This window comes from Polypterus senegalus, chromosome 5 (assembly GCF_016835505.1).
Source record: "Polypterus senegalus isolate Bchr_013 chromosome 5, ASM1683550v1, whole genome shotgun sequence".
Taxonomy (NCBI): domain Eukaryota; kingdom Metazoa; phylum Chordata; class Cladistia; order Polypteriformes; family Polypteridae; genus Polypterus; species Polypterus senegalus.
In genome coordinates this window covers 199039974-199061208 of record NC_053158.1, presented here as the reverse complement: position 1 = coordinate 199061208, position 21235 = coordinate 199039974, and the positions used below count along the sequence as shown (strand labels likewise).

Here is a 21235-nt window from a genome sequence, read left to right as displayed (position 1 = left end):
TAATTCAGTTATGGCTCTGATTTATTCATGCAAATCAGAGAGAGAGAGACTGTGGGCTGAGGGCAGTTGGGAGGCGGGGCCTCAGGAGTAGGGAGGCGGGGCCTCAGAAGTAGGGGAGGTAGCTGAACAGGGCCCTCCTCACTCACGTGCCAGCCTCCTTTTGAGTCGCTCCACTTCTCGCCACGTGTTGGAGTGCACCTTGCCTCCGCTTAGCTAGTGACACCAGTTTGTTCATCAGACATTATCATCTACAGATTGTTAAGGAATAGCGTTTGACGTTTTTGAGAGAGAGATCAGATCTGCGTGTCTTACAGAGGGTAGCTACTCATTGGCAGAGATATCACAGCTACATGATTTTCTCCCCACGCGGAGAACGCTCTGCAATCAGATAAAGTGGCGACGTTTGATATTAGAGCATACCTGCCTTCTGCCTGGCAAGAGATACCTTGACAACATTTTGCATTTTTGGCAAAGAGATCACAGCGAGGCTCTCATCCCTGATAGCAAAACCAAAAATACTTTATACCGAGAGGCCCTCAGATACGAAAACTATCAATATAAACTCCTCTCAATACAAATTACTACTTTTTTTATCTGAGGTGGGTTGGCGCCCTTCCTGGGGTTTGTTTCCTGCCTTGTGCCCTGTGCTGGCTGGAATTGGCTCCAGCAGACCCCCTTGACCATGTAGTTAGGATATAGCGGGTTGGATAATGGATGGATGGACTTATTTTTTCATTGACTTTTAAAGTGTGTCCTGTTTCACTACTACGTGGGCAGAGCCACAGAGGGCAGCTAGTTTTTAATATAAATAAATGATTTACATAGAAATACAAGTAACAAGCTGGTTAAGTCTGCAGATGATACCAAGGTAGGTGGATTAGCAGATAATTTGGAATCCGTTATATCATCGCAGAAGTAATTGGACAGCATGCAGGCTTGGGCAGATTTGTGCAGATGAAATTTAATGTCAGTAAAATGTAAGGAATTACACATAGGAAGTAAAAATGTTAGATTTGAATACACAATGGGCGGTCTGAAGGATTTAGAGAAGGGTATAGGAGTCATGGTGGACTTGTCACGATCAACTGCCAGACAGTGTTCAGAAGCCATTAAGAAGGCTGACAGAATGTCAGGTTATATAGCGCCTTGACGTGTGGAGTACAAGTCACAGGAGGTCCTGCTCAAGCTTTATAACACACTGGTGAGGCCTCATCTGAAGTCCTGTGTGCAGTTTTGGTCTCCAGGTTACAAAAAGGACATAACAGCACAAGAGAAGGTCCAGAGAAGAGCAACAAGGCTGATTCAGGGGCTACAGGGGATGAGTTATGAGTAAAGATTAAAAGAGCTGAGCCTGTTAACCACTGAATGTCAGTAAATGTAAAGAATTACACATAGGAAGTAAAAATGTGAGGTTTGAATACACAATGGGAGGTCTGGAAATCGAGAGTCCACCTTATGAAAAAGATTTAGGAGTCATAGTGGACTCCACACTATGAACTGACAGACAGCATTAAGAAGGCTCACAGGTCATATAGCGCCTTGACGTGTGCAGTACAAGTCACAGGAGGTTCTGTTCAGTCTTTATAACTCGCTGGTGAGGCCTCATCTGGAGTCCTGTGTGCAGTTTTTGTGTCCGATCAATAAAAAAGACATCGCAGCCCTAGAAGAAGTCCAGAGAAGAGCGACTAATCTGATTCAGGGCTACAGGGGATTAAATGAGCTGAGCCTGTTAACCATTTAATGTCAGTGAATGTAAAGTGTTAGCCATAGGGAGTAAAAATGTGAGGTTTGAATACACAACGTGAGGTCTGGAAATCGAGAGTTCACCTCATGAGAAGGATTTAGGAGTCAAAGTGGACTCGATGCTATCGACTGACAGACAGCATTCAGAAGCCATTAAGAAGGCTAACAGAATGTCAGGTTATATAGCGCCTTGATGTGTGGTGTACAAGTCACAGGAGGTTCTGCTCAACTTTATAACACACTGGTGAGGCCTCATCTGGAGTCCTGTGTGCAGTTTTGGTCTCCAGGCTACAAAGAGGACATAACAGCACAAGAGAAGGTCCAGAGAAGAGCAATGAGGCTGAATCCAGGACTAAAGGGGATGAGTTATGAGGAAAGATTGAAAGAGCTGAGCCTTTACAGTTTAAGAAAAAGAAGATTAAGAGGAGACCTGACTGAAGTGTTTAAAATTCAGAAGGGAATTAGTGTAGTGGATCGAGACGGTGACTTTAAAATGAGTTCATCAAGAACACGGGGACACCACCTCGTTAAGGGGACATTTCACACAAATGTTAGGAAGTTTTTCTTCACACAGACCAAGTAGTGTGGTGGACAGTTGGACTTTAGGGACCTTCAAAACTCGGACTTGATGTTTTTTAGAAGAATTAAGTGGGTAGGACTGGCAAGTTTTGTTGGGCTGAATGGCCTTTTCTCATCTCGATTGTTCTAATGTTCTGACTGTTCTGCATTGCTCTGTGTACCGGCTCCATATTTAGTAATTCTTTTAACTCTGAGGGTTGAATATTTTTTCCAAAAAACTCAATTACCTGAAAAGCACACAAAGCAATGGATTTCACACATAAATCAACATTAAACGTCTGTTGTTATGTGCTGTGGCTGCTGTTGGCGCATGTTCGGCATCTCTGGCAGCAGTGGCTGTGCAGGGTGTCTCGATGATCAGCAGAAATGCACAGTGGGCTGACTGTCTTTGCACAGCAGGTGGGTGGCGGTGGCAGTGTGACGCAATATAGTTTGTCATCATAAGTGGTGATCCTCACAGGCGAACGCTGCTGTAGGCACATCAGCTACACGAAAGTGTTCAGCACCACGGCGACCGATCAGATGATGCTGGTACCTCACTTTCGTTTTTGATCTCCATCTCCAGATCACTTGCATTAAACTCGGAGTTGGACAAGTAAGAGTCCTATACACGTAAAACGTCCATGGAGTGTTTTGCTTTGCACGTTCGCGTTGGTCTCTAGCCAGATGTTGATGCCATTTTAGAAGTTTGCTCTTCGCTACTCAGGCACGTGTAGGGATTCGAGGTTAAATCAGCAAAGCTATTTAACTTTCCTTCTAGCAAAGAGAGTCAAACTAAAATCTAAGGGTGAGTTGTGTCGCAGTTTACAGCTGATTACTGTCCGCTCTACCCCTGAATTTTGAGAACAGTCAACATCAGCCCTGAAAGAGTTAATCTGTATTTGTATTTTGATTGAGAATTGCTCACAGAGTCATACAAAAAATAAGTTGTGCGCTAAGACGTTACAATAGTTTCCATTTTTCACCTTTTTGACCCCAACTACTCTGAAGAGCTGTATGCTTCTGAAATCACCGTCTCAGCGTTGAAGGGTGGATGGTTGCAAGCACCGAATTTTAAAAACTCAGACTCCCAATTCCGTTCTGATTGGTCCATGCTTATTTCGTGGCCCTTCCCTGAATGGATCCTGCCGACTACGACGTTTCATTCCCTGATGGGTGTCGTATAAGGAACGCAAATCGCTGAAGCCGTGCAGCAGGCCATCCATGGCAGCCGAGCTGTTATTGTATGAGTGTAAGAGTGGGCTAAGCTAGAAATCGGGAATGGAGCGCGGTGTTTAATCTCCGTGTCATGTGAGCGCTCCGATTCCGGACGTCAATGCCGCTCTACCTTTCCTGCATTGCCCTTTTTTTTTTTTTTTTGTTGTGAAAGTCAGCACTTTGACTTGAGTTTCAAGCCAGCATTCTAAACCTGTCAGCACGCGGGCATGAAAATAAAAATTCCATGAAGACGGCATTCAGATGTTGGGAGGCCGCCTTGTATTGTCTTGCCGCAGATGTAGCAGGGCGTGTCTGGGAGGCAAATTTTTCCCAAGGGTGGCTTTTGTGCTGGTTCAACAGCGATGGAGGAAACCTGGAAATTGTTGTCACTTCTAGGATGCTTGGTGACTGACATCCCAAAAATAAAAAAAAGACAAAGATTTGAATCCCGTGATTTTCTTATTTTTTTTTTTTTGGAAAACTAGCAGACATAGGCGAAGACATAAAACAACAGATTGCCTCAACCTTCTCTTTGTTTTAGATACATGGGAGCCCAGCCTCTGAGGAGAATAAGAAGTTGAGCCAAATGCGTTTCGTAAGAACGTATGAAATGTGACCAACAGGTGAGAGGAAGCCATCCAGGTCATTTGTCACTCGTTTATGTAGCTGATAGCTAAACTGTCCCAATATCTCATCCAGATTTTCCCTAAAGGTGGTCGGGGTTTCTTCTTCAACTTAGTAGTTTGTTTATTAGTAGTTTGTTTATGCGCGATGCCCCAATCAGCTGCCACTAAAGCACAAAGCCCTGCCCAGTTTGCTGCCACTCAAGTGTCTAGCCCCGCCTACTACACTGCCTTTGAAGTATTTTGTCCCCTCCAGCTGGCTGCTTCTACACAATATAAGAACATAAGAAATCTGATAAATGAGAGACCACCATTCAGTCCGTTGAGCCTGTTTGTTTAGCTAACAGCTAAGATAGCCCCAATATCTCATCCAGATTCTTCCTCAAGTTGGTCAGGGTATCTCCTTCAACTCCATGTCTTGCTAGTTTGTTTGCGTGCAACACCCCATCCAATCAGTTGCCACTGAAGCACAAAGCCCTACCCAGCTTGCCGCCACTCAGTTGTCAAGCCCCGCCTACTCCACTGCCATTGAAGTATTCAGTCCTGTCCAGCTTTACTGCTTCTACACGACATAAGAACAAAAGAAATTTGACAAACATCAGGAGACCATTGAGTCCGTTAAGCCGTCCTTATCTCTCATCCAGATTCTTCCTGAAGGTGGTCAGAGTTTTTGCTTCAACTTGGTAGTTTGTTTGTGTGCAACGCCCCTTCCAATCATCTGCCACTGAAGCACAAAGCCCTGCCCAGCTTGCTGCCACTCAGATGTCAAGCCACGCCTACTCCACTACCTTTGAAGTATTTAGTCCTGTCCAGCTTACTGCTTCTACACAACATAAGAAATTTGATAAACAAGAGACCACCATTCAGTCCATCAAGCCTGTTTGCTTAGCCAACTGATAAGATGTCCCCAGTATTTCATCCAGATTCTCTGTAAAGGTGATCGGGGTTTCTCCTTCAACTTTCTTCTTTCTTTCAGGTTTCTCCTTCAACTCCATGTCTTGGTAGTTTGTTTGTGTGCGACGCCCCAGCCAATCAGCTGCCACAGAAGCACAAAGCCCTGCCCAGTTTACTGCCACTCAGGAGGCAAGCCCTGTCTACTCCACTGCCATTGAAGTATTTAGTCCCATCCAGCTGTCTGCTTCTACAGAACAAATATGAGAACCCATCATTCAGTCCATTGCTTAACTTTCCTTCTAGCAAAGAGAGTCAAACTAAAACATTTACAACCAAATTACCTTCCTCTACCCCTGAATTATTGACAAAAGTCAAAACCAGCCCTGAAAGAGTTAAAGTAAGGACTGAGTTGGCCCTGCGGCTCCCCCGGTGGCCTCAACAACAGCTTTTCCTAGATAGTCTTCCATGCCAGTCCTGGCCAGGCTCAAACATGTTTAGCTCTGATGGTGAGTTGGCATCACCCTTTTGTGCCAATGTGTGCATGATGGACTGGCACCCTGTCCATGTCTGCTTTACGCTCAGTGCTGTGGGTGTAGGCTTTGGCCTCCTGTGAGAGTGACAATATGACGTGTTGTTTAACTCTTTTAGGGCGGATTCGTGGCCAGAGGGATGAAACTTCAATGAAACTCACCGTTGTATTATAGGTAGACCGTCTTTGGTAAAGGGACTGTTAGACTCCACTTGACATCAAGTAGGCAGAGTGGTGGCTCTGAGGCCAGGGATCTGCACTGGCAATCAGAAGATTGCTGGTTCAAATCCCATAAATGCCAAAAGGGACTCTGCTCTGTTGGGCCCTTGAGCAAGGCCCTTAACCTGCAATTGCTGAGCGCTTTGAAAAGTGAGAAAAGCGCTATATAAATGCAAAGAATTGTTCTTATCAAATCCCTGCGTGTGCGTGAGTAGTGTGGAATAAACACCATCTAGAATGGCATCGACATCAGGTGAGAGAGTGATGCCGACGTGCAAAACAAAATACCCTGTGCATATTATTTACGCTTTGTATATTATTGCTGAATTGGTCTCTGATTAATCAAACTCTGATTTTGAGGCAAGCAATCTGGAAATCAAAAATGAAAGTCAGCTGATTGGTCCCCAGCTGATCGTAGTGCTGAACACGCTCATGTTGCTGATGTGCCTACAGAAATGTTTGCCCAGGGAGGACTACACAGATATCGATCTGTTTGAGACAAACTGCTTGTGCTAGTGGACCTGCTAGTGGACCTTACGGATTACCCGCCGCTCCTCTTTCTGTTTTTTTCCAGAAAGTTCCTTTCAGATTATGAGTGCTAAGACAAGTAGGTATGTAATAAGTATGTGAATTTACATACTGTAGAGGCTCATGTAACTTAAAACATTGTGACATTTATCAAAAAGAAGCATTTTATGTTGATTTATGTGCGAGACCATTGTTGTTTGGAGAAATATTCAGCTCTGGGACAAAAGGCAAAATAATAATAATAATTAGCCCTGAAAGAGTTAAAGTAGGGACTGGTTTTGGCCCAGCAACTCCCCCTGGTGGCGTCACCAACAGCTTTTCCTAGATAGTCTTCTTTGCCAGTCCCAGCCAGGCACAGAACGTGTTTAGCTCTGAAGGTGAGTTGGCATCGCCCTTTTGTGCCAATGTGTGCATGATGGACTGGCACCCCGTCCAAGTCCTCTTTACGTCCAGTGCTGTAGGTGTAGGCTTTGGCCTCCTTTTGGCTCTCTTGTCAAAGGGGCTTATAGTACGTGGGAGAAGAAGAAGAAGAAGTAGTCCAGACGGGACTTGCCTGGAGGGTGAAAAATGAATAACCGACTCCACATATCAGGCGCGTGTGCCAGCTATTAGCTGAAGACCACCGAGCGATTACGGGTGGAAAGGGATACACGGATGGCTGCTTCAGTCTAGCGATGCGTTCCTAGTTGGCTTTTACTTCCTCTGTGTTTTGTTTTTAGAAGAAGATGAGTGTTCAGAAAGTTCTAGGAGGCACATCATTAAGCCCTGCCGGCCGGCTTTAGTTAATAATACGAGGAAACCAAGTGCGGCTTCCATGCTCTGGCAGTTCAGGAGTAACCAGATCCTTCCGGGGGGGCGGGAGGCGCCAGTCCGGCCTCAACACATGAGTTTCAAGGACTGGTGTTCAGTTACAGGAGCAGACAAATTTATGGCTACTCACCGGGACAAGTGATCCGTGTGGAATGTGCTTTGGTCAGTGGCCCTCGGATGTGGGATGAACTTCAAAGTCCAATACTAATGGAGATGGCAGGAGTTATGATTGGTGGTTTTGCTGCAAGGACCAGTTCTTCTTGTCAGCCTGTGGCACAGATGGGCATTAGTAGTTTTATTGGGCGCCATTATCTGTCATGTTTGGGCTACAGTGCCATATTACAGTTAGGGTGGGCATCCTCTTCCTCCTCCTAGCAGCTGCTAAGGCTTTTGCTTTGTAATCTTCCCTTCGGTCAATATGGCAGGAATGCTGGGGATTCCCTGAGTCCACTGAAAAGATACCAGGGGCACAAGATACGAATTTCCCCTTGGGATTAATAAAGTTATCTATCTAGCTAGCTATCTGTCTATTTATCTATCTAGCTAGCTAGTTGATGCTTATTATTAAACTCGGAAGCAGAAACGAGTCACTCTGTTGTGAAGATGAGTCATTTTGAACGCTGGGGTCTTCAGTCGGGCATCTTTGGATGGAACAAACATCTAGCGGCTTGTCCCCAAGAAGCTGGATCTGCTACTCAAGAAGCTGCTCAAATCCTGGTGCCTTTAAATGTAAACCCGTGGTACATCTGGAGTGTTCTGACCATCTTAATGGTACCAACAAGGCTGTTATTGACAGCAGCAACAGCAGCTCTTTATTGTCCAAGCCAGAAGTTCTTATGTGTGTTTGGGGGGGATTGTTGTTTGTTTATCGTATACAGGGGGAGCCAAAAAAAAAGAACTACATTTCAAATGTTGATTCTTCGAAAACACTACAAGATCAAATACATACTCCGTGCTATTTTTTTTATTTTTTTTTTAAATGTGGACTCATCTGACCAAAGCACCCAGCGTACACTTTCAAGTTGCATTTAGTGACGGGCGGCGTGAAGTGACAATGTTTTCCTGAAGTACTCCCGAACCCAGGTGGCTGTGTTTGTCACAGTAGCGTGACAGTTTCTTAGGCAGTGCCGCCTCAAGGCTCGAAGATCACGCGCATTCAACAGTGGTTTCCGATCTTGTCCTTTGCGCATTGAGATGTCTCTGAATTCTCTGAATCTTTTTCACAATATTATGTACTGTAGATGTTGAAAGACCAAAATTCCTTGCAATCTTGAACTCACTAACAGTTCTGTTTTGAATTTTGTCATAAAGGGGTGAGCCACGACCCATACTTGCTTACAAAGACTGAGCCTTTGATGGATGCCACTTTTATACCCAACCGTGATAACAGCTCACCCGCTACCAGCTAGTCAGCTTAGTGCGGAGTCTTCAAAACTGGTGCTACGTGAATATTCTGGGCACTTCTCAGTCTTATTTGAACTCTGTGCCAACTTTTGTTGAGCGAGTTGCAGCTATCAGTTTCTGAATTTGTGTATATTAACAAAATACAGATAAGTGGGTCAGTGAAACTGTTGAAAATCCTTTCTTTATACTTTTGTCAGTTAAGGAAAGGTCCACATAAATTGACATAGCAGAGATTTTTGTTTTTATCGCGTTTTGGAAAATATCCCAGCTTTTCTGGAAATGGGGATTGTATGTATATGCATGTGTATATATGTGTGTGTGTGTGTGTGTGTGTGTACATGATAAATATATATAAATCCAATGTCTGTCTGTCTGTCCACTTTTCATGAAAGAACTACTTAACGGAATTAGATCTTTTTTTTTCTATAATTTGCTCGACATTCCAGTTGATTTTCCAACTTCTCATCGAGCTAAGTATCATAGTTCACTTGTCGCACCAATTTATTTGCACGAATCCGAGAGAGACGCAGCAGGCCGAGGAGGAAGCGGGACCTCTCGAGTAGGGAGCTGGGTAGGACCCTCCTCATTCACTCGCCAGCCTCTGTTCGAGTTGGTCCACTTCTCGCCACGTGTTCGAGTGTACCTTGCCTCTGCTTAGCTAGCGATACCCGATTGTTCAACAGACATTGTCATGTAGAGATTGTTAAGGAGTAATGTTTGACTTTTTTGAGAGAGAGATCATAGCTCCGTGTGTTTTAGAGGGTAGCTCTCCCATCAGAGCTGAACACAATCAGATGCAGTGCCAGCGTTTGACATTAAAGTGTATCTGCCTTCCGCTTGGCCAGAATGACATTTTTACATTTTTTTTTATTGATTTTTAAAGGTTGTCCTGTTTCACTACTATACATTTTATATATATATATATATATATTTTTCTATATATATATATATATATATATGTGTGTGTGTGTGTATATAATGTATATGTATGTGTGTGTGTATATATATGTATGTGTGTATATATATATAATTTATTTCCACCTTAATAAAAGAATGAGTGTTTGGCAGGCTGTTTGTCCATCTGGTTGTCATTCCAACAGATGGTGCATCACAAACATTAATACTGCTTTTTGAACCCCATACGAAATGGCAAATAACAGACGTATGTTTAGGCACATCACAAACATTAGCACTAATGCATTTTATTACTACAATTGTTTGAGATGTGCCGTCTGTTGGAATGACAACCACAATGCACTTTATTACCATATGTTTTTTTAAAATACATTCTGTTAGGTGTCACACAACTGATGTTAATGCTGAGGCTTATTTGATTCTTTTTTTTTTTTGTTTTTAGATTTCAACCTCTCTAAAGTGGGTAGCTCAGCTAGAATAAAATATTTTTTGATCAATTGCACGCTTGCTTTTTCAGATTGTGTTTCCATTTTTTTTTTCTGGAAGGTTTTATTTAAATGTACTGTACATTGTGATGTCACTCACTATAAGAATGCAGATGGACTAAATATTTATTTGTGTAACTCTGTCTGACCTATTCGTCCATACCGTAGATGAGGTGATTTCACGTGCACTCTGCCCCTTGCTGTCCTTCATTCATGTGAGAGGTGCTCTTCCACTACCGGTTTTCTCTTTTCCCCCGAGGCCTTTGACAAACACGGTCTTTAAAGTGATGAAGGAAATGAATTGCCTATACAAATTCTGTATCGAGTATAAACACAGGTGTATTAAGGCACCCCGAGCTGAGGTGTACACGTGCAGTAGACAGACAGGGAAATGCGAATATTCAGAGAATGTTATCGCTCACCGTAAACACACACATTTAGCAGATCGGTGATCCTGCCAGGCTTGTGTCACTGGTGCCGCCTTAATGCGGTGTGCCACCATGACGGAGGTTCACTTTAGAGGCTGCCGGAGGTTTAAGTCCCTTTTCTCTTCTGTTTATTTATGGCCATTCAAACAAACAAAGAGAAAACTCCCACCTGGACATGAGGTGCCTCCCGGTGGGATCGCCCTTTTTCCCACTCCCTAAACACCTTTGCCCTCCAGGCACTCCTCAGGAGTTTGAATAACTGAAGCAGAGCGGTAATTAGCACGAGTTGTCAGACCTGTTCTGGGCTCACTACACTAACACTATGGAGGGGCCAGTTGGCTCGCTTGCCATCACACTGCAGTTTAGGGACAGCATTGTACGCCACCTCTAAGTGATCAGCTTCTCCTCACCCGCCTCCCTGACTCTTCATCTCAGTGGTCAGCCTCTTTCAGGGTCACTTACTAAGACTTCTGGGCGCATTGTGTCCACAGCCCACGATTCACCTTTGAAGAGCCAAGCAGCCAAAAGTGATCTCTAGTTAGTTGCTCTGCCATCTTGATACCCGTTCACTCTTCTTATTGGGATATTCTGCACCGCATCTCCTGGCCTCATCCTCACCCTTGAAGTCAAAGGCCACACCTCAGCCCACAGCTGTTTTTTGTACCCATCTTGTGTGTTATCGTCTAAACGAGGCTGCCGCTTCTGATCTTAGAGGGTGATGAAGGAATTCCTCTTAATTTTGCCCAGATTAGGTGTGACTCAGATTTAACCCTGAGGCCTTGGTATCTTCCATAAAGTGGGGGCTGCCGTCTGTGCCCAGACACGATATAGACACAGTCACTTGTATTGCATTACATACGTACATTTAGTTGCTCATATTGCTTCTCAAACATATGCACAATCGCTCATATTACGCAAACACAATCATATCACATATATTCACACAGTCTCTCATATTGCATCACACACACACACTATTGCATCCCATATCTAGACACAATCATTCATATTGCATCACACACACAATCACATTACAAACATACACACAATCACTTGTATTGCATTACATACAGTACATACATAATACATACATTTGCACATATTGCATCACAAACATATGCATAATCACTCATATTGCATTATATACACATACACAATCATATCACATATATACACACAGTTGCTCATATTGCTTCACACACACGCTATTGCATCACATATCTAGACACAATCACTCATGTTGCATCACATATACACACACAATTGTATCACATACAGCATATCATCATATACACACACTCAATTGCATCGCATATCTAGCCACAGTCGCTCATATTGCATCAAACACGCAAACAATCGCATTACAAACATACACACAATCACTTGTATTGCATTACATACATTTGCTCATATTGCATCACAAAAATATGCATAATCACTCATATTGCATTATATACACATACACAATCATATCACATATACACACTTAATTGCATCACATATCTAGACACAGTCGCTCATATTGCATCACAAACATACACACAATCACTCATATTGCATTACATACATACAGTTTCTTATATCGCATCACAAACATGTGCACAATCGCTCATATTGCATCACTTACACACAATCGTATCACATACAGTATATCCACACAGTTGTGTATCACATACACACACTCAATTGCATCACATACACACAGTCACTCTTATTGCATTACATACATACATACATACAGTTGTTCATATTGCATCACACACACACACTATTGCATCACATATCTAGACATAATCACTCATGTTATCACATATACACACACAATTGTATCACATACAGCATATACACACAGTCATGCATCACATAAACACTCTCAATTGCATCGCATATCTAGCCACAGTCGCTCATATTGCATCAAACACGCAAACAATCGCATTACAAACATACACACAATCACTTGTATTGCATTACATACAGTACATACATAATACATACATTTGCTCATATTGCATCACAAAAATATGAATAATCACTCATATTGCATTATATACACATACACAATCATATCACATATATACACACAGTTGCTCATATTGCTTCACACACACGCTATTGCATCACATATCTAGACACAATCACTCATGTTGCATCACATATACACACACAATTGTATCACATACAGCATATCATCATATACACACACTCAATTGCATCGCATATCTAGCCACAGTCGCTCATATTGCATCAAACACGCAAACAATCGCATTACAAACATACACACAATCACTTGTATTGCATTACATACATTTGCTCATATTGCATCACAAAAATATGCATAATCACTCATATTGCATTATATACACATACACAATCATATCACATATACACACTTAATTGCATCACATATCTAGACACAGTCGCTCATATTGCATCACAAACATACACACAATCACTCATATTGCATTACATACATACAGTTTCTTATATCGCATCACAAACATGTGCACAATCGCTCATATTGCATCACTTACACACAATCGTATCACATACAGTATATCCACACAGTTGTGTATCACATACACACACTCAATTGCATCACATACACACAGTCACTCTTATTGCATTACATACATACATACATACAGTTGTTCATATTGCATCACACACACACACTATTGCATCACATATCTAGACATAATCACTCATGTTGCGTCACATATACACACACAATTGTATCACATACAGCATATACACACAGTCATGCATCACATAAACACTCTCAATTGCATCCCATATCTAGCCACAGTCGCTCATATTGCATCAAACACGCAAACAATCGCATTACAAACATACACACAATCACTTGTATTGCATTACATACAGTACATACATAATACATACAGTTGCTCATATTGCATCACACACACACACACACTATTGCATCACATATCTAGACACAATTACTCATATGGCATTGCATTGCATACACACACAATCATATCGCCTATATACACACAGTCATGCATCACAGTGTGCATCATATATACACACTCAATTGCATCACATATCTAGACACAGTCACTCATATTGCATCACCTACACATACAATCACATCACAAACATACACACAATCACTCATATTGCATTACATACATACAGTTTCTTATATTGCATCACAAACATATGCACAATCGCTCATATTGCATCACATACAGTATATCCACACAGTTGTGTATCAGTGTGTATCACATACACACACTCAATTGCATCACATACACACAGTCACTCTTATTGCATTACATACATACATACATACAGTTGTTCATATTGCATCACATACACACTATTGCATCATATGTACAATCAAAGTCGTGCAGAGTACTTTTGGATATCTGGCGCCTTCTGTTGGATGTGATGTTGGACTTTAGGACCCTTCAAATCTCGACTTGATGTTATTTTGGGTAATCGAGGGTGAACTGGATGAGCGAGCTCGTTGGGCTGAATGGCCTTTTCTCGTCACAATTGTTCAAATGTCCTAAACAGAGTGATATCACTCACAGTATGAAGAGTACAGTCTTTTCCCCTCCTAACTCATATCCCACCGATCCCACTCAGTTCAGTCCCAGAGTGAGTCACGTCCCTCCCCTGTCCTCCCTCTTCAGAGATATGGAAGCCACTGGAATGCACAATTTGTGATGAAAGCCCACCGCTACATAAAGATGCACAAATGTATCTAGGAAGCGCCTCAGGATTGTGCTCGACATGGCACGGCGCCGTGTAGAACTCTTTGCAAGTCTCATTTTCTGACAACTAGGTTCCCATCTCTTTGAGCTGTCAGCTCCAGTGCTGGAAGGTCAGGTGGCTTATGGTGACCCCCGTTTTGCATTTCCAGCCCAGCTTTTTTATCACCTCGGATAATCTGTGCGGGTGTTCGTTTAGCCTTATTTCAGTTCAGAGACGAGCTTCCTTGTGTAAAGAGCTTTAGAATTAATCACGGCACTGGTGTGGATGCTGTGTGCCAAATAATGGAGCTTAAGCGGATTTCACTGGGATGATTCCGCTGTGGCATCGTGCCGGCTGTGCTGGCTTTGTGAATTAATCGTTGAGCCAACAATCCGTTTCTCCCTTCCAATCTTTTCTACCTGTGACTGAGCCTTGATTCTCAGCTACCACCTTTCTTAAAGTTCTGTGCACTAGCAGAGAAGTGGGCTGTTAAACCCCTGACCTGTCGTTACTTCATTTCTAAGTAAACCCTAGGAAGGACTGCAGGGGTCCCAGATGACATTAGAGATTGTGCTGCTAGTTTCTTGCAGCAGCCCCAGGTGTGGAATGTACCATCCTAACCCTGTAGAGGCCTACTGATATGTGCGACCCATCCTATCCTACACACTATGCCCAAGGTATCATAATGGTCTGTGCCAGGGCTATATGTGTGCTATATATTAGAGCTCCAGGATTCTGTGTCGCATTACACGTCTTCTAGTCATAGGGTGCGCCACCCTTGCTTATCTCATTGCTGGGCCATTTCAGTTACAAAAGGTATGTCAAATGTAGCGACTTTATGGCACAGGCAATAACGTACCACTTGACAGATCTGGTGCCAGGGGGCTAAAATCCACTGAAGGCTTTCTGCACAATACGGAGGCAGTGTTTTACTATGACAGAGCGTTTAGTTGTAGAACAGGTGTTATGCACAAAGAAGGAGCCGGATCCTGCCTTTTCTACATCTACATGTCCATACCACGATGATGAGGAACCAATGGGGGTTTCGGCCCCTAAAAAAGCGTATCACCACTTGCTGCTCTTCTTTGGCATAAAACATAGCAGGGTGGCCATCTTTACTTTGGGAACACAATAACGGAACCTGACTTGAGGTTGAAACTTTAGCACTTGTGAGCACAGACACACCACATGCATGTGGAGAAAGCGGTGCAGTCAACCAGAAACAAAATGAATACAGAAGTGTTAGATGATTATTGACGTACCCACATATATACAGCATACAGACTCGGTGAGCTGATTCTTATAAACACCCATACATCTCCTCATCGAGGAAAATCTCGAATCAGCCAATCATCTAGCAGCAGCACTGGGCAGAAAATCCCGCTATCACTGGTCAGGCCCTTCAGTGAATGGTCACATCAGACATCACAGTGCAATCTCGGTGATTTCTGCCATGGCATGGTTTTTAACCTGATAACATTTAGGGTTGTATGGTATTCCTGTACTAGAAGAGTTCCAAAAAAACACCACATTTTTAAACGGCGTGGTACCAGCATATGAGGATTTGTGGCGCGGGAAGTAAAAAATCAACCCTTTGCTTCAATGCGATTGGGATTCCAAGAGTCAACCGCATCACTTCCATCAAGCCCTTCTTTGCTTTGACGCGATTTTGATCTCATGTGATCCCCCCTGTGCTTTGATGTGATGAGGACTTCATGTGACCCCCGACACAACCCCTCCCCTTGCTTTGACACAATCTTGATCTCGCATCCCCACCCAATGCTTTGATGTGATCAGGACTTCACATGATCCCCCGTTTTCTTTGATGCAATCTTGATTACATGTGAAACCCCCACACCAACCCAAGAGGGACATGAAAAAATCTTGATCTCAGGTGATCCTCTCACATTCCCCATCAAATACTTTATCTGGACTTCACGTGATTCTCTTCCTCTTTCTTCAAAGCAGTCACATGACACAACCCCTCCCCTTCAGTTGACAATTGGAACATCACGAGATTTAAACCCTCCACCTTCAGCATGATCTTGACCTCACTTGACACCCCACCCCCCACATCTTTTCACTCAGCTGGGACTTCACATGACCCCCCCCTTTTTTTCTTTGATGCAATGTTGATTTCACATGACCCCCAAATTCCTTCGACTCAATTGGGACGTCACAACCCCTCTTCTAGCTTTAGAACAATCTTGATCTCCGGTGATCCTCTCACATACCCCCCCACTCCCAAATACTTTGACATTATCTGGACGTCACATTAACCCCCTTTCTTCAATACAATCTTGATTTCATGTAGCTCCTCCACACAAATTGCTTCAATACATTTGGGACGTCCCACAATCTTGATCTCACATGCCCCCCAAAATGCTTTGATATGACACAACCCCTCCCTTTGCATCAGCATGACCTCAGCTGACTCCGCCCTTGCTTTGACACAACTGGGACTTCATGTGATTTAAACCCCCCATCTTCGACATGATCTTGACTTCATGTGACCCCCACCCAATGCTTTAATTCAATCGGGACGTCCCATGACACAACCCCTCTCCTTGCATCGACACCATCTTGATCTCAGGTGATCCTCAAACATGCCCCCCCAAGTTGCTTTGATGTGACCTCATGTGATTCTCCCCCATTTTTCTTCAATGTAGTCTTGATTTCATGTGATACGTTGCTTCAATGCATTCGGGGTGTCCCATGACACATCCCCTCCCCCTCAGTTGACACCGCCCTTGCTTTGACACAGTTGGGACTTCACATGACTTACACCTCCAACCTTCGACGTTATCTTGACTTCATGTGACCCCATAACAAATTGCTTTGTTGCATTCGGGACGCCCCATGACACAATCTTTATCTCACATGCCCCCCAAAATGCTTTGATATGACACCACTCCTCCCTTTGCATCAGCATGACCTTAGCTGACTCTGCCCTTGCTTTGACACAACTGGGACTTCATGTGATTTAAACCCCCCATCTTCGACATGATCTTGACTTCATGTGACCAAAAATGCTTTAATTCAATCGGGACGTTCCATGACACAACCCCTCTCTCCTTGCATCGACACAGTCTTGATCTCACATGCCCCCCAAAATGCTTTGATATGACACAACCCCTCCCCTTGCACCAGCGTGACCTCAGCTGACTCCGCCCTTGCTTTTGACACAATTGGGACTTCACGTGACTTTAACCATTGCCGCAATCTTGACCTCACGTGACACCCCACCTCCTCCACTTCTTTCAGCACAATTGGGACTTCAGGTGACACACAAACCCTCCCTTCCCTGAGACTTTGCGTCGACTGAAGGGGTACGCGATGAGGTAGGCTGGAGTAAGATGGGGAGATTTGGAGTTGTCCGTTATTCGTTTTGGAACCGTTTTGCTGGTGGTACGGAGTTCTGAAAGCTGGTACCGAAGTGAACACTTTACTACCAATCCAACACTAATAACGTTGCTGTTCTGTATGTTCTGCTTGGCGCTCTGGATCTCCTGAGTGTGGCCTGTGGGTCAGTTGATTGTAGGAAACTTGAGGCTCGGATGAACAATCCTGTTGGTCACTAGAAGGCAGAAGTTGGTCACTCGTGTAAGCGAAACACAACTATACAGGGAGCGGGTTGGGGGGGATCCACCCCATGTATTGTAAAGGATGTTTTGAAGAGCAGTGGTCTTCCTACCGAGTAGTCAATAGAGACGGAGTCAAAGTGTAACTGCTGGGGAAAGGCAGGTGGTTGTCTTTATCGTTGGTGGAGAGGAAGAAGAGGGTCCAACTGGGATTTGGTGGAAATGAGGTCTGAAGGAGGCGGACGTGAAACCTGGTGGGGCTTCCGGTGGTTTTCCCATCAGATGATCTGCAGAGGAGGGAGAAAAGCCATTAGTGCCCTTCATCAGCCCCCGTCCCTGTGTTTCACCTTTAGTGAAGGCCCCCAGTGTGCACGTGTGTGACACCAGATTTATTATCTGCCGGACATTAAGGAATTAACCAGTATGACCTGTTGGTCAGTTGAGTGTTAATCCTCTGCACTTGTGTTGTCTTCATTCTCTGCTGGGTACTGAATGGCTGACCCCCTTAATACCATTCTCAGTACTGCATACCTGCCACTCAATAGTTAATTCCTTCCCTTCCTGCCTCCATTGTCCGCTGGCCACCGAGACGTTAATCCCCTGTCACTGCCGTTTGTGCCCTCCACTGGCCAGACAGTCTTTTCTAACGTTGCCTCCATTGTCTGTCGGGATGAGACTTTTTAAGTAAGTCCACACGTTTTTTTGTTTTTGCCCCTGAAGTCTCCAAATGTATAAGCGGGAAGGGGGGCAGCGTGGTCAGGTGACCCACATAGCACAGTCACACCCAGCATGCAAAAGCCACGTGGAGCCATTGTGCCGACTCGCCATCAGCAAAGCAAACGGTGTGCGTCTGGTGTGAAGTGGTCTCTCGGGACCACACGTCCCACCTGGAGTGGATTTGTGATTAAAAGTGGAGGGGGACAATTAGACAACTCACCGAGGGTCGCATTTCTAAACCAATCCGGTGACGCTCAGAGTAGGGGGCGGTGATTTGGTGCTCTTGCTGACCTGGTTTGACAGCGAGCAAGCTACTGATTACGATGACCCGTCTGCAGCTGAAAAGTCTCCTCGGAAGATCCCCCCAAAGTAAAGGTGTAAATGTGGGTCAAGGGTCTGCATGTGTTACAGTAAACAGAACTTGTTGCAAGGGTAAAAACCGTTCTGTAAAACTAGATTATAAAGAGGCATTCCAGTACGGCACCACACCTCATAATGTGCATTCGGGCAACGACTGGGTGCATTTACGTCTTTGGTCCCACAATAGAGTCGCTGATGTTTAGTGTTGAATGTAAGGCTGGACGAATTGACGGTTGTGTTTGTGAAAATACGAATTGGCAAAATATGCATTTGAAGTAAACGCCGTACCGCAGTCTGTCAAAAAAAAAAAGGACTCTCTTTAAAGGGAGTGGATAACCAAGAACCACCGAAACTCGAAACATCTGAATTAGTTATTATGCCTAACAACACTGGCACAACTCCAGCAAAACTATGGACGAAGCTGCAGAGCATCCCCCCGACCGCACGTCTAAACGAATAATTAAAGAAACGTTCACATTTCTGTCTAGGTGGACATGCAGACATGCCACATAAGAGGACGTTGCTCAGAGGACGCGTCAAATGAACGCTGGGAACGCGTGGCAGCCATGATGCGTATGGGTTCTGAGCGTGAAGTGTAAACCAGCCCTAAGACTATATGTTATGCCTATCTAAAAAATCTGCTTGCCATTGTTAACCCATGTATCAGTTGTCATGGTTATACATTCGGGGGCACTTCACACCTTTCCTTAGTCCTATGGCTGAATGTGCAAGACTGGCCCAATGGTTCATGGGAAAGGGAGCACCCGACTCGGAGGGCCAAACAGACCAGAAGGGGAGGAGCCGACCGTATGCAAATCTGTGGCGGGATAAAGGTGAAGGAGGAGAGGAGAGCAGCAAGCTAAAGGAGAAGCAGACGCCACCAGAACGACAAGCGGCAATGCTACTCAACACACTGGAGAAAGTCGGGCGAACCCGGGTTCATTTCTGTAAGGATCGTGTTAGTTTTCTTCTGAATGAGGTAAAGTCAGTCGGGATGGGACCTGACGGGCCAGCATTAGGGGCTGTGTAGGGTTAACGTTTCCCAGAACAGGAGGTGCCCCTCGGCGCGACACATCCTTCGCCATCACAGACTGTAGGTGGTCAGGCCTAACGGTGAATTTTTAAAGGACTCGGTTTCATTAATTCTTCACGTGTGTATTAGTGGTGTAAATTGTTGACTCTCTTGTTTTCTATGCATGCAGGGGACTTGTTTGTGGAGTCCAATTCCTCATTTTACGGGATAAGAATAATTAATTTGTAGCTCAACTTTGCTTTTGCTGGTGTGCTTCTGTACTTGTGGGTGGTCTAGTAGGGAAGGAGTGTTGGTCCCTTGCGCCCCTGGATCATTTCTTTATTTTTTTTTTTTTCTTTTGCTTTGCAGCCGCATGTTATAATCGTGCCTGCTCGGAGAGGGGTACACATGTATAGTGGTGCGGAAATCAAAATGACGGAAAGATAACGTATGCGGTGGGCCAAGGACCTGCAGTGGTCTACATGTGTCGCTCTTTGTGTTGACGCAGGGCTCATTACAACATAGAAGTGAATCAGAAAGCTTTTAGCTCCCTTCTGCTCCACGTCTCCTCACCGTAATCCTACTTTTCTGTTTTCTCTTGGCGTCAAGTCTTCTGTTCAGTTTCCTCCTCTCTGTCTTTCCCTCGTTATTTTACGTATTTTTCCAATTCACTGCAACCCCAAGCCATTTGAAGTGCACGGACTGAAGGAAATTGGGGTGGGCCGGTTTTTTGGGAATGGGCGGAGCCTTTTCAGCAGCAGATTTTGCCACCGCCCACTCCAGACTTTTTAATGAGTTGCCAAATAGGGAGATCGAGAACCACATCAGGCCCCACAAAACTTAAGTGTGATGCCAGTGCGGTGGGGTGTTGCACGGGCATGCTGACTGGGCATGGTGTCGGGAAGTAGCAGGAACTCCACAATATGTGTAGTTAACAATTTACACAAATCCGAACACCCTCAACGAGTTTAAGAAGCTTTTGAAGACTCACGTCCGGCTTTGTGAGCTTCTTGTCACCCAAGGGAGTGTAAGTAGCTGGAATTTTACTCTGAGCTCCCCGCTTGTGATCATCAGTTTTGTACCCTTGTCCTGTAACACTTGTTCCTAAACAGGTTGCCTGTATGACATTTCCTCAATTATGTCCTTGGCACCTTCCAGATGCTGTGAAAAGCTTGGACTCTTCTGGAAGGTTCTGTGGCTCAACCCCATCTATAGGTGATTGGCACAGTCATCTATATATGGAGACACTAGTGAGGTCCTAGGCTCCTTCTTGCCCACTCTTATCTGGTGATGCCACCACTGTGTGGCATCAAATCTATATGCTGCCTCTTTTCTAACTGGTGCAACGAGGTGCCCACCTCCATCTGACCTTCCTCAAAGCATTAAGACCCTTTGTTCTCTCTCTAATTGATGATGGCTTTTATAGGTTCTCGTTACGTGTGGAGGTAAACTCCATTGAATTTTGGCTTGTTCTGCGCTCTTCACTTG

The 21235-nt window shown here is 44.3% G+C and overlaps 1 protein-coding gene and 1 long non-coding RNA gene across 13 annotated transcripts in view; one reads left to right on the top strand and one right to left on the bottom strand.

Annotated features, from left to right (window-relative positions):
* Window positions 1-21235, top strand: part of si:ch211-285f17.1 (sickle tail protein homolog) — a 464466-nt gene that overhangs the window by 262488 nt on the left and 180743 nt on the right. The window lies entirely within an intron of this gene.
* Window positions 17051-21235, bottom strand: part of LOC120529800 — a 16827-nt gene continuing 12642 nt past the window's right edge. The window contains exon 3 of the long non-coding RNA XR_005633805.1: window positions 17051-17945. This is a non-coding gene — a long non-coding RNA (uncharacterized LOC120529800). The remainder of the gene's footprint in view (window positions 17946-21235) is intronic.